Source organism: Jaculus jaculus, chromosome 5 (genome assembly GCF_020740685.1).
Source record: "Jaculus jaculus isolate mJacJac1 chromosome 5, mJacJac1.mat.Y.cur, whole genome shotgun sequence".
In the NCBI taxonomy this organism is placed as follows: domain Eukaryota; kingdom Metazoa; phylum Chordata; class Mammalia; order Rodentia; family Dipodidae; genus Jaculus; species Jaculus jaculus.
The window spans coordinates 106,901,044-106,913,167 of NC_059106.1; positions in this window are offsets into that span (position 1 = coordinate 106,901,044).

A 12,124-nucleotide genomic window follows, 5' to 3' on the forward strand; every position below is an offset into this window, starting at 1 on the left:
TAGGAGGATTGCCATAAGTTCGAGGCCACCCTGAGACTACATACTGAATTCCAGGTCAGCCTGGGCTAGAGTGAAACCCTACCTTGAAAAGCCAAAAAAAAAAAAAAAAAAAAAAAGTTCTATATAAACTGGGACTAGAAAGAAGATATCTCTCAACATAATAAAGGCTATTTATGACATATTTGCAGCCAACATAATACTAATGGGGAAAATCTTGAAGTTTTTCCAGTAAAATCAAGAACAAGACAAGGGTACCCACTGTACCCACTTTTATTTAATATAGCACTGGAAGTCTTAGCTGTAGCAATAAAGCAAGAGACACACATAAAAGTGACACAAATTGAAAAGGAAGAGATCAAATTATCACTATTTGAAGATGATATGATTTTATACATAAACGACCCTAAAGACTCTAGCAGCAAACTGTCAGAGCTGATAAAAACTTTTATCAATGTAGCGGAATACAAAAATAAACACACAAAAGTCAACAATAATCAAAAATAAACACACAAACATGCTGAAGGTGAAATCAGGAAATCTCTCCCAGTCACAATTGCCTAAAAAAACAAAAAAGTACTTTGGAATAAATTTAACAAAGGAAGTAAAGGATCTCTACAATGAAAACTTTAAAACACTAAAGCAAGAAATTACAAAAGACACTAGGAAATGGAAAGACACCCCATGTTCTTGGATTGGAAGAATCAATATTGTGAAAATGACAATCTTACAAAATTAATCTACACCTTTAATGCAATCCCCATCACAATTCCAATAGCATTCCTCACAGAAATAGAAACAACCCTAAAATTCACTTGGAAACACAAAAACATTGAATATCTAAAACAATTTTGAGCAACAAAAATAAGGCTGGCAATATCACCATACCTGATTTTAATCTATATTACAGAGCCATAGTGCCAAAAACAGCATGGTACTGGCACAAAAACAGACATGTAGGTCAATGGACCAGAACAGAGGATTTAGATATAATTCCAGGCAGCTATAGCCTCCTGATCTTTGACAAAAATACTCACTGGAGAAAAGACACCCTCTTAATCAAATGGTACTGGGAAAACTGGTATCTATAGGCAGAAGGATGAAAACAGATCTTTATTTTTCTCCATGCACAAAGATCAAGTCCAAGTGGATCAACAACTTTAATATCAGACCTGAAACTCTGGAACTGATAAAGGAAAAAATAGGGGAAACCCTTCAACACATTGGCATAGATAACAACTTTCTGAATATAGCCTCAGTTGCTCAGGAGATAAAACCACTAATTAACCAATAAGACCTCATGAAGTTACAAAGCTTTTGCACAGCAAAGGACCCTGTGAATAGAGAAAAGAGGCAACCTGTAGAATGGGAGAAAAATCTTTGCCAGCTATACATCTATAGGTATATATTTGAGAGAGAATTAATATCCAGGATATATAAAGAACTCAAAAAAGCTAAATAATAAGAAATCAAACAACGGAATTTTAAAAATGGGCTAAGAAACTAAATAGATAGTTTTCAAAAGAAGAAATACATATGGAATATAAACATCTAAAACTTTTTTTCTACATCCCAAGCCATCAGGGAAATGTAAATTAAAACTACTTTGAGATTCCATCTCACTCTTGTAGAATGGCTAGCATCAAAAATACAAATGCCAATAAATGCTGAGGAGGATGCAGAAAAAGAAAAACCTTTCTTCACTGCTGGTGGGAATGTAAACTGGTACAGCCATTGTGGAAATCAGTGTGGACATTCCTGAGACAGCTAAAAATAGATTTACCATATAAACAAGCTATAGCACTCATAGGCATATATCCTAAGACCTTGTCTCATTACCTTAGAGATACATGCACAACCATGTTTATTGCCACTCTATTCACAGTGGCTAAGAAATGGCACCATCCTAGATGTCCCTCAAATGATGAGTGCATAATGAAGATATGTAACATTTATACAATGGAGTTCTATTCAGCAGCAAAGAAAAACAAAATTACTAAATTTGCAGGGAAATGGGTGGAACTGGAAAGGATTATACTAAGCGAGGTAGCCCAGACCCAGAAAACCAAGCACAACATGTTCTTACTCATTTGTGGATCCTAGTTACAAATGTTTAGATTTGTATATGAGTTGGAATAAAGCTCGATAGCAATAGCTGGAGAGATTGCTTCGTGCTTAAGGTGCTTGCCTGCCAAGCCTAAGGACCCATATTTGATTCTCCAGCTCCCATGTAAGGCAGACATACATTGTGAGGCAAACACAATGTTGCACATGCCCACTATGCAGCACAAGCATCTGGAGTTTGATTGCAGTGGTCAAGGCCCTGGAGTACCACCTCTCTCTGTCTCCCTCTATCTCCCTAAAAAAAAATAAAAGTAAAAAAAAAAAAATCAGTAGTAGAGGCCACTAAGCTAGTAAGGGGCTATAAGGGAGGGAGGAGAGGGGAGGATTTATGGGGATGGTATTGCATATATGTAAGTAGATCAACAGATTATTGGGTGTAGAAAGGTCTAAGTGAGGGATTCTGGTTAAGATGGCAGCGTAGGAACCACACCAAAGCAGCCTAGGTGAGAAATAGCCAAAAATAAATAAATAAACCAGCAAAATACTCACTTTTACTAAAAAGTGAGGTATATAAGAAATTACCAATGGCAGCAGAGAAGTAGAAGAGATCCAGAGCATCCAGAGCCCACACAGGCAGGCAGAAGAGGCTCCAGCAGTGGTGGCACCAGGTCCACGGGGCCACAGCTACTAGGCTTGGCTTGAACCACAGGAAAAGCCAGGTAAGGGGATTTTCCACTCACTCTGGAGCTCTTCCCAAACTCAAGAACCGTGAAGGGGGAACCACAGTGAACAACGGAGGAGCAGATCATGAGGTAGAGGATCAAGTAGGCCAGTGAGAGAACTACAGCCACCTTTTACAGCCTCCCTTCCCCCACCACCAGTGCAAGCACCCACAAGTGGAAGGGAGCTCACAGCACCCAGCAACGGTGACCAGAGCAGTGATCCAGTGACCCAGCCAGCCTACTTGAACCCACAGTGCACCAAAGAGGGACCCAAGCAGGAGCACAGCATAACTGAGACCAAAATCATCCCAAAAGGTAACTGGGATGACACCAGGTCAGTACCTGCCTAATAAACCTGGTATATAGGCCTGAAGCAGAAGTGCTAATTGCACCTTCCATCTCAGGATAAATTATATGTTAAATCTGGTGGATGGTCAGATTTTCCATTTTTTTTTTCATATTGGAAAAGTAATTATTTATTATGCCAAAATAAAACTGTGGACTGAAAACAAATGAATGTTATTCTGTATTGTACCATGATTGCAAATTAGCCAAACCCTGTCTAAAAGATGAACATTCCAGAGCATCTTTCTCTTTGGGTAAGTTGGCATGTGAACAACTCATTAGAACATAATTGTATAAATAAAATCATGAGAACAAGCAACTTGAACTTAACACGAAAAGAAGCATTTCATGACAGACAAGATTTAAAATTCTAAAAACATGTCTTTTAAACAACCTCACCACCAGAAGAACATGCTTGGAACAATTTATAGTAGTAAGTGGTAATGTGAAAATATGCATTTAGTCATTTACTTTTAAATTTTCCTTGTTAGTGCTTATATATTGGGCCGATGGCACACATTTCCGTTGCTTGGTTAGAGTTCAGATGCAGTTTGAAAAATATTTTCTTTTTTCTGTACAATACAAGAGGGCACATGAAATTCATAACTTTGACCTTATTAATAATAATACTCAATTCGCCAAGCTGATTAGCAAAAATATCATCAGAGCTTTTGCAAAAAGTCTGAAATGTAAAAGATGGCATGTATATTTAAATCTTAAGAAATGAATGGAATTATGAATACACATGTTACAGTAGTTTTACAATCTAAGGCAGAAAGTGTTCTGGACTCGGAGCCTGCTAGTACCTCTTCAATGCTTTAAAGCACCAACTGACTTGGGGATGACAGTGTGTGACTGTAACTATTATAATGATTAGAATAAGTGCAAGAGTGCAGGTAATGGCTGTTCACTTTTGCTGTTGTTTATGTTCTATGGAACCGATGAACTTGGTAAAATTTCTAACCATTCCACAATTGAAAAAAAAGCCACAACCACCATTTTGTTTGGCAATGTCAATGATGTAGCATCTAAATTTCAAAAACAAAAACAAAAAAAACAAACCGTTTTTACAACTAGACTGAAAGTTTACTCCAAGAGAATAACATAGGCACTTCCTATGGGTTTCAAATGACTAGTTTCTCATGAACAGTTAGCGTATGAAAATAAATCACGTACAACTGATGGTCATTTGCCGTCCTATCAGTGCTGATCGAAGTGTGTTCACAGGATGCAAATTCAGAGAAATTGAAGGTCTTTCCTCACCCTCATTCTATTTAACTAATTAAATGTTGACTTTAAATGTTTTGATGAGAACTGTATGTAAATCTGGTAGCTGCTCTATCCTTAGGGTGAGGTTTGCCTATTTCCTACACAGCGTGGGTGCAGGGGAGTTTATGGTATGGTACAACATCCCACAAACTTGAACAAAGCACCTTGTGAACTGAAAAGTAGGTAATTTTTTAAATGAAAATTTTACAAGTTTATGCAACAAAACATTTTCATTCTTGTATAACTTGTGTTTTCCACACCCAAAATGATACACAGCACATTTTTTTAGTTTGCCATATTCAGAGAAGTGTAGATTACTGATTTAAAAACTGTAAAAGATGCCTCTATGTGACTACAGCTATAAATTGTAAGAAGTTAGTATGTCTTCAGGGGTTTTCCATATTAAACATAATGCAGGCCATCTAGCTCACCATGCATGTTTATACCTTTGCTAGCTTTAAATGCCTTAAAATGTGAGGAAGGAGAAAACTTCCTATTCTTCTGTCCACGCTTCCTATTTACAAGGTTTATTTCCTACCCTAGCTTGTCTAATTTCAAGTGTTCTGAGTTTATTTCTGGGTATGCCTCTAAACCTCCCAATTTAACCCCCCCCCCCATGTTTCACCAAACCATAGACTCTTAAAACTAATTCCAGGACCAGTGGATACATTTCTTTCTTACTTGAAATGTAAAGTGGAGAAACAGAACTTTTCTTTTTCTCTCTCTCTCTTTCTTTCTTTCTTTCTTTCTTTCTTTCTTTTTTGTTGTTGACCACTATTTAATCCTTGGTCACCTGGAATTATTAAAATGCACTTTTTAAGGAAACTGGCTTTTGAGTTTAGTCCTGACACTAATATTAAATGAAAAAGGATGAGACAAACTGAAGAACTAGCCTTAAATATAAGCCACTTTTACATTTACACAGACATGTGTAAACCACAGACATCCTGGCCATTCTCTCCATTCAGGATTGGAAAGCCAGAGTTTGGAATAATGGCTAAAGGCAACAAACAGAATGAACCAAACACTCCTACACAATCAGAAACATTGGGAGAACACACAATGCCATTTCTCAAGAACAGAGTATTTCCACACACAGGCGCTCTGTAAGCAGTTCAATGCTACCTTCTTATGGATAATGGCTTTGCATTTTTTATCATCATTAGTTATTAGTCTGTTTAAGTGAATGAGCAGTTACTAATTGGTGTACTGTTTTCTAGTTGATTAGTATTCACAGACTAAATGAAATAATAATGGGAGTGGGAGCCAGTAGTAGACAACAGGATTTTGTATTTCATACTGTACGTATTCTCTATTATTTTAAACTTTTAGAAATGTTAGTAGTAGCACGTAATTAAGCCATAGTATGAAAACTACGCAATGCTGCAGGGCTCTGGTTTGCTTTCAGAAGCCCTCTCAGTAAGGGAAGAAGAGCAGGAAGGCCAAGGACAGTAGCTGTCTTAGGTCAACTGGACAAATGTCACTTGGCCAATTTAAGATTCACACCTGCTTCTTTACATAGCCAGGGTTGCATTCTACTAGACACAAGATACCATGCTGCATCGTGAACTGATTTTAGCCATGTACAGAGATCCTGGCAGTTATAAAAAGTCTCCCAATTAAAAAAAGTACGGGTCCAGATGGCTTTGCTGGTGAATTTTACCTAACCTTCATGGAAGATCTAACACCAATGTTTCTCAAACATTTCCATAAAATAGGAAGGAATCCTATCAAACTCTTTCTGTGAAGCCAGCATCACCCTGATACCAACACCAGACAAAGACAGAACAAAAAAAAAAAATTACAGACCAATTTCCCTCATGAACATATATGTAAAAATTCTCAACAAAATATTGGAAAACAGAATATAAGGATGTATCAAAAAGACCATTTGCCCAGACCAAGTAGGCTTTATCCCAGACATGTAGGGATAGTTCAACATACACAAATTAATAAGTATAATACACTATATAAATGGACTGAAGGACAAAAATCACATGATCATCTCAAGAGATGCAGAAAAGGCATTTGACAAAATCCAACATCCCTTCATGGTAAAAGTCTTATAGAAACTGGAAAAACAAGGAACATATCTCAACATAATAAAGGCTACTACTTATTACAAACCTACAGCCAACATAGTACTAAATGGAGAAAAACTTGAAGCTTTTCCACTAAATTCAGGAACAAGCCAAGGCTGTTCACTGTCTCCACTTTTATTTAATATAGTACTGGAAGTCTTAGCTATAACAATTAGGCAAGAAACACTGATAAAAGGGATACAAATTAGAAAGGAAGAGATCAAATTATCCTATTTGCAGATGATACAATTTTATACATAAAGGACCCTAAAGACTGTACTAGCAAACTGTTAGAGCTGATAAACACTTTTAGCAACATAGGAGAATACAAAATAAACATACAGAAATCAGTAGCCTTCCTATATACTAACAACAAACATGTGGAGGATGAAATCAGGGAATCATTTCCATTCACAATTGCCTCAAAAATAAATAAATAAATAAAGTACCTTGGAATAAACCTAACCAAGGAAGTGAGGGATCTCTACAATGAAAACTTTAAAACACTCAAGACATAAATCGCAGAAGACACTAGGAAATGGAAAGCCATCCCATGTTCTTGGATTGGAAGAACAAATATTGTGAAAAAGGCAATCTTACCAAAATCAATCTACACATTTAATGCAATCCCCATCAAAATTCTTCATGGAAATAGAAAAAGAAATCCTAAAATTCACTGGGAAGCACAAAAACCCTCGAATAGCCAAAACAATTTTGAGCAACAAAACTAAGGCTGGCAGTATAACCATACCTGATTTTAAGCTTTTTAACATTACAAAGCCATATTAGCATGGTACTGGCACAAAACAGACCCACAGATCAATGGAACACAATAGAGAAGCCAGATGTAAATCCAGGCAGCTACAGCCATATGATTTTTGACAAAAACGCCAAAAATATTCAACGAAGCAAAGGCAGCCTATTCAACAAGTGGTGCTGGGAAAACTGGCTATCTTTATGTATAAGGATAAAAATAGATCTTCGTCTCTCTCCATGCACAAGAGTCAAGTCCAAATGGATCAGAGATCTTAATATCAGCCCTGCAACTCTGAAATTGCTGGAGGAAAAAGTAGGGAAAACCCTTCAATATATTGGCATAGGCAATGATTTTCTGAATATAACCCCAGTTGCTCAGAAAATAAAACCACTAATCAACCACTGGATCTCATAAAATTACAAAACTTTTTTAAATTTCTTTTTATTTTTTAAAATATTTATTTATTAGAGATGAAGAGAGAGAGAGAGAGGGAGAGAGGAGAGAATGGCCATGCCAGGACCTCTACCCACTGCAAGCAAACTCCAGATGCATGTGTCAACATGTGCACTTAGCTTACGTGAGACCTGGAGAATTGAACCGGGGTCCTTAGGCTTCACAGGCATGCACCTTGACCACTAAACCATCTCTCAAGCCCTTTCAAAACTTTTGTACAACAAAGGATACTATGAATAGAGCAAAGACAGCCTACAGAATGGAAGAAACTTTTTGCCAGCTATACATCCTACAGAGGATCAATATCCAGAATATACAAAGAACTAAAAAAGCTAAATAATAACGCCGGGCATGGTGGTGCACACCTTTAATCTGAGCATTCGGGAGGCAGAGGTAGGAGGATCATCATGAGTTCAAAGCCACCCTGAGACTGTATAGTGAATTCCAGGTCAGCCTGGGCTACAGTGAGATCCTACCTTCGGGGGGGAGGGAGGGAACAACAACAACAAACTAAATAGTAAGAAGTAAAACATTATGGAACTAAATAGAGAGTTCCCAAAAGAAGAAATACAGATGGCATACAAACATCGAAAAAAGTGTTCTACATCCTTAGCCATCAGGGAAATGCAAATTAAAACTACTTTGAGATTCCATCTCACTCCTGTCAGAATGGAAACAAATGACAATACATGTTGATGAGGATGTGGAAAAAAAGGAACACTTTTTCACTGTTAGTGTGACGTAAACTGATATATTCATTGTGGAAATTGGTGTGGAGGTTCCTGAGACAGCTAAAAAAAGATTTACCATATGACTCAGCTATATCACTTCTAGGCATATATCCTAAGGCATATATATTCTTACTACCTTAGAGATACTTGCACAACCATGTCTATTGCCACTCTATTCACAGTAGCTAGGAAATGGAACCAGCCTAGATGTCACTCAACAGATGAATGGATAATGAAGATGTACATTTACACAATGGAGTTCTATTCAGTGGTAAAGAAAAATGAAATTTGCAGGGAAATGGATAGATCTGGAAAGGATTATAGTAAGTGAGATATCCCAGGCCCAGAAAGCCAAATGTCACATGTTCTCTCTCATATCTGGATCCTAGCTACAAATGTTTATAGACTTGTGTGTGAGCTGGAACCAAAAATTGGTAGCAGAGGCCAGCAAACCAGAAAAAGGCTATAAGGAAGGGAGGAGAGTGGATGACTTATGAGGATGATATTTTAAATATGTGAGTAAAAGAACAGATTACAGGGAGTAGAATGGCCTAAGCAAGGCCAGAGGAAGAGATTGAGTAAAGGAAGGGTGGGGGGAAGGTTAATCAAAATTCAAGATATTGTGAATAAGACATATGAAAGCCTACTTTTTTTGGCTAATGGCACACCAAGAAGCCATAGATTGTTACTAGAAACTTTTCAATGCCAGAGATGGGATACCTTCCAGTGAGTTGTTGGTCAGGGATATCCCTGTTGCCCCCAAAACATTACAGGATATTGCCAAGGTTTTTGGTTTCCCTCTAGAAACAGATGGTAAGACCCTATTGCTGAAGGCACCACATTCCTGGGCAGCAATGTCACTGAGAAATCAAGCTAGGACTGAGTTGAAAACCTCTCCCATGTAGGCCAGCTCACTGAAAGCTGGAACAAGCTGCACTGCATGCAGCCTTATGGGAGACAGAAGTCATCAGCAGTGAAAACAGTGGACATTGGAAGTCTCAAGTTTGGCTAGCCAGGCCAAATGACTGAATGGGTGTAATAGTGGCATGCTGGTTCTGGGGGAAACCAACTGCTCTCTAATTGGACTGGAGGCCTGCTCTGTGGGAGGGAATACATGCCTGGTACTGAAAACCTAATCAAAAGCCTATGGTGGGGGAGGTAATGGCCTTAGGAGTGTAATGCCTGCTCTTGTGTGGCTAAATGCATATATTATGCTCACCAAACTGCCCTGAAAGCACTTTACTTAATGTTCATATCCATATATTAATGCTACTCTCACTTTTGGTTAGGGAAGCTACTTTTTTAAGATGGTGGTGACCACTGGGATGATCTAAAACGCACCATAGTGCTGAGAAGTGACAGAAGAGTGTTTGGCTGGCACTGAAACATCTCTATCACACCTTCCAAGGCTCAGGGTCCATTGTGGAAGAAAGAATGTAAGAGCCAAAGGAAGGGTAGGAATGCTTACAGCACAATTATCCAGACAGAAATTGGCCTTGATATCCATGACCTAGCAATACCTTCACAAGACCCTCATAATAGGAGAAAAAGACAATGACATCAAAATAAAAGAGAGACTAAGGGAGAGAGGGAGGGGATATGATGGAGAGTAGAATTGTGAAGGGGGAAGGTAGGAGAGGGGAGAGACTTGTCATGGTTTATTATCTGTAAGTATAGAAGTTGTCAATAAAAAATTAAAAAAATATTTCATTTGATAGCAAGATAGAGAGACAGAGAGAAAGAGGGAGGGAGAGAGGAGGGGGGAGAGAGAGGTAGGGGAAAATGAATATGGGTGGGCCAGGGCCTCCGGTCAATGCAAATAAACTCCAGATGCACGTGCCACTATGTGCTTTACATGTGTACTGGGGAATCGAACTCAGGGTTTCAGGCTCTGCAGTCAAGCTCTTTTAACCACCGAGTCATTGCTCTTACCCAAGAACATTTTCTTGTCTTTTCTTTTTGATTTTTTGAAGTAGGGTCTCACTGTAGCCCAGGCTAACCTCGAATTTACTATGTAGTCTCAGGGTGGCCTTAAAAGTTTTGGCGATCCTCCTACATCTACCTCCTGGAGTGCTGGGATTACAGGCATGCACCACCATACCTGGTGTCTAAGAATCATTTTTTGTTGTACTTTTACAAGCCCTGGGGCCAGGAATTTGGTAAGCTTTGACTACATGGTTTGTCTCTTTCACTGACTTTGAGGTTGTTTGCTGACATTTAGTTGCTGTCTGGACTGATGCACAGCACTGACTCCACTCCAGTCAGCTGGAATCCACTGTCTTTTCCTTGTATCCAAGGACCTTTCCACAGAGAGGAATTTTCCACAGCAGCTCAGGGCTTTCAAAGCACAAGTTCCCAAAGACCAGGCACCTGGGTACACTTGGGAATTCCAGAACATTATATATTCTATTGGTAAAGCAATTCACTAAGGCCAGTGTGAGCCAAAAAGAATTAAAAAAATCTGCAAGTTGGGCCTACTGGTGCACACCTCTCATAAGACCAGCCTGAACAACTTAATGAGATGTATCTAAAAATACAATGACAAAGGGCTGGGGATATAGTTCAGCAGTAAAACACTTAGGTAGCATGCATGAGGCCAGCCATCTTTAGTGAACTGTAGCCTAATTTTATTGCCCCTTTAAACAACTTGAATTTTGTGCTTGAATGCCTTAAAGGCCATTATTTATTATTATTTTACTATGATTATTCTTTTGAATAATTGTTAATACTGTAAGCCTCAGAGAGGATGAGATGCTGGCAAACTCCTCATGTTCATGTAGATCCTCTTATTATATAGGTTTATACACTTTTAATTTTCTTTAAAATTTTTTTTAAATTTTATTTACTTGAGAGAGAGAGAGAGAGAGAGAGAGAGAGAGAGAGAGAGAGAGAGAGAGGGAGACAGAGGAGAGAAAATGGGCACACCAGAGCCTCCGCAAATGAACTCCAGACACTTGTGCCACCCTTGTGCATCTGGCTTACATGGGTCCTTAGGTTTCACAAGCAAGTACTTTAACTACTAAGCCACCTCTCTAGCCCTCTTTTTTTTTTTTTTTAATTTTTATTTATTTATTTGAGAGCGACAGACACAGAGAGAAAGGCAGATAGAGGGAGAGAGAGAGAATGGGCGCGCCAGGGCTTCCAGCCTCTGCAAACGAACTCCAGACGCGTGCGCCCCCTTGTGCATCTGGCTAACGTGGGACCTGGGGAACCGAGCCTCGAACCGGGGTCCTTAGGCTTCACAGGCAAGCGCTTAACCGCTACGCCATCTCTCCAGCCCTTTTTTTTTTTTTTTTTGAGACAGGGCTTCTTGTAGCTCAAGTGGCTCCAAGCTGGACTGACTACAGAGCTGAGGATAGTCTTAAGCTTTTGGTTCTCCTGCCCCTACCTCCCAAATGCTGTGATTATAAACATGTGCCACAAATCTTGGCTGACTTAGTTCATATCTTTTTTATTTTCAGAAAGTCCCTTGGATTATAGCTTTAACATGCATGGAACTTCAATTACACTTACGTTGGGTACTTTTTGCTTGTATTCAAGTAATATTCCAAATGGTACCAGAAGGAAAAGCATTGGCAGCTGGGAAAGCAAACACATTCCAGGTGCCTGGATGGTTTGTCATAACAACAGAACATGGAGTTCAGTTAGATGCATGGAAGGTCCATGTGGCGCACACCACAGAAACACCACTGGTAATAAATCTGA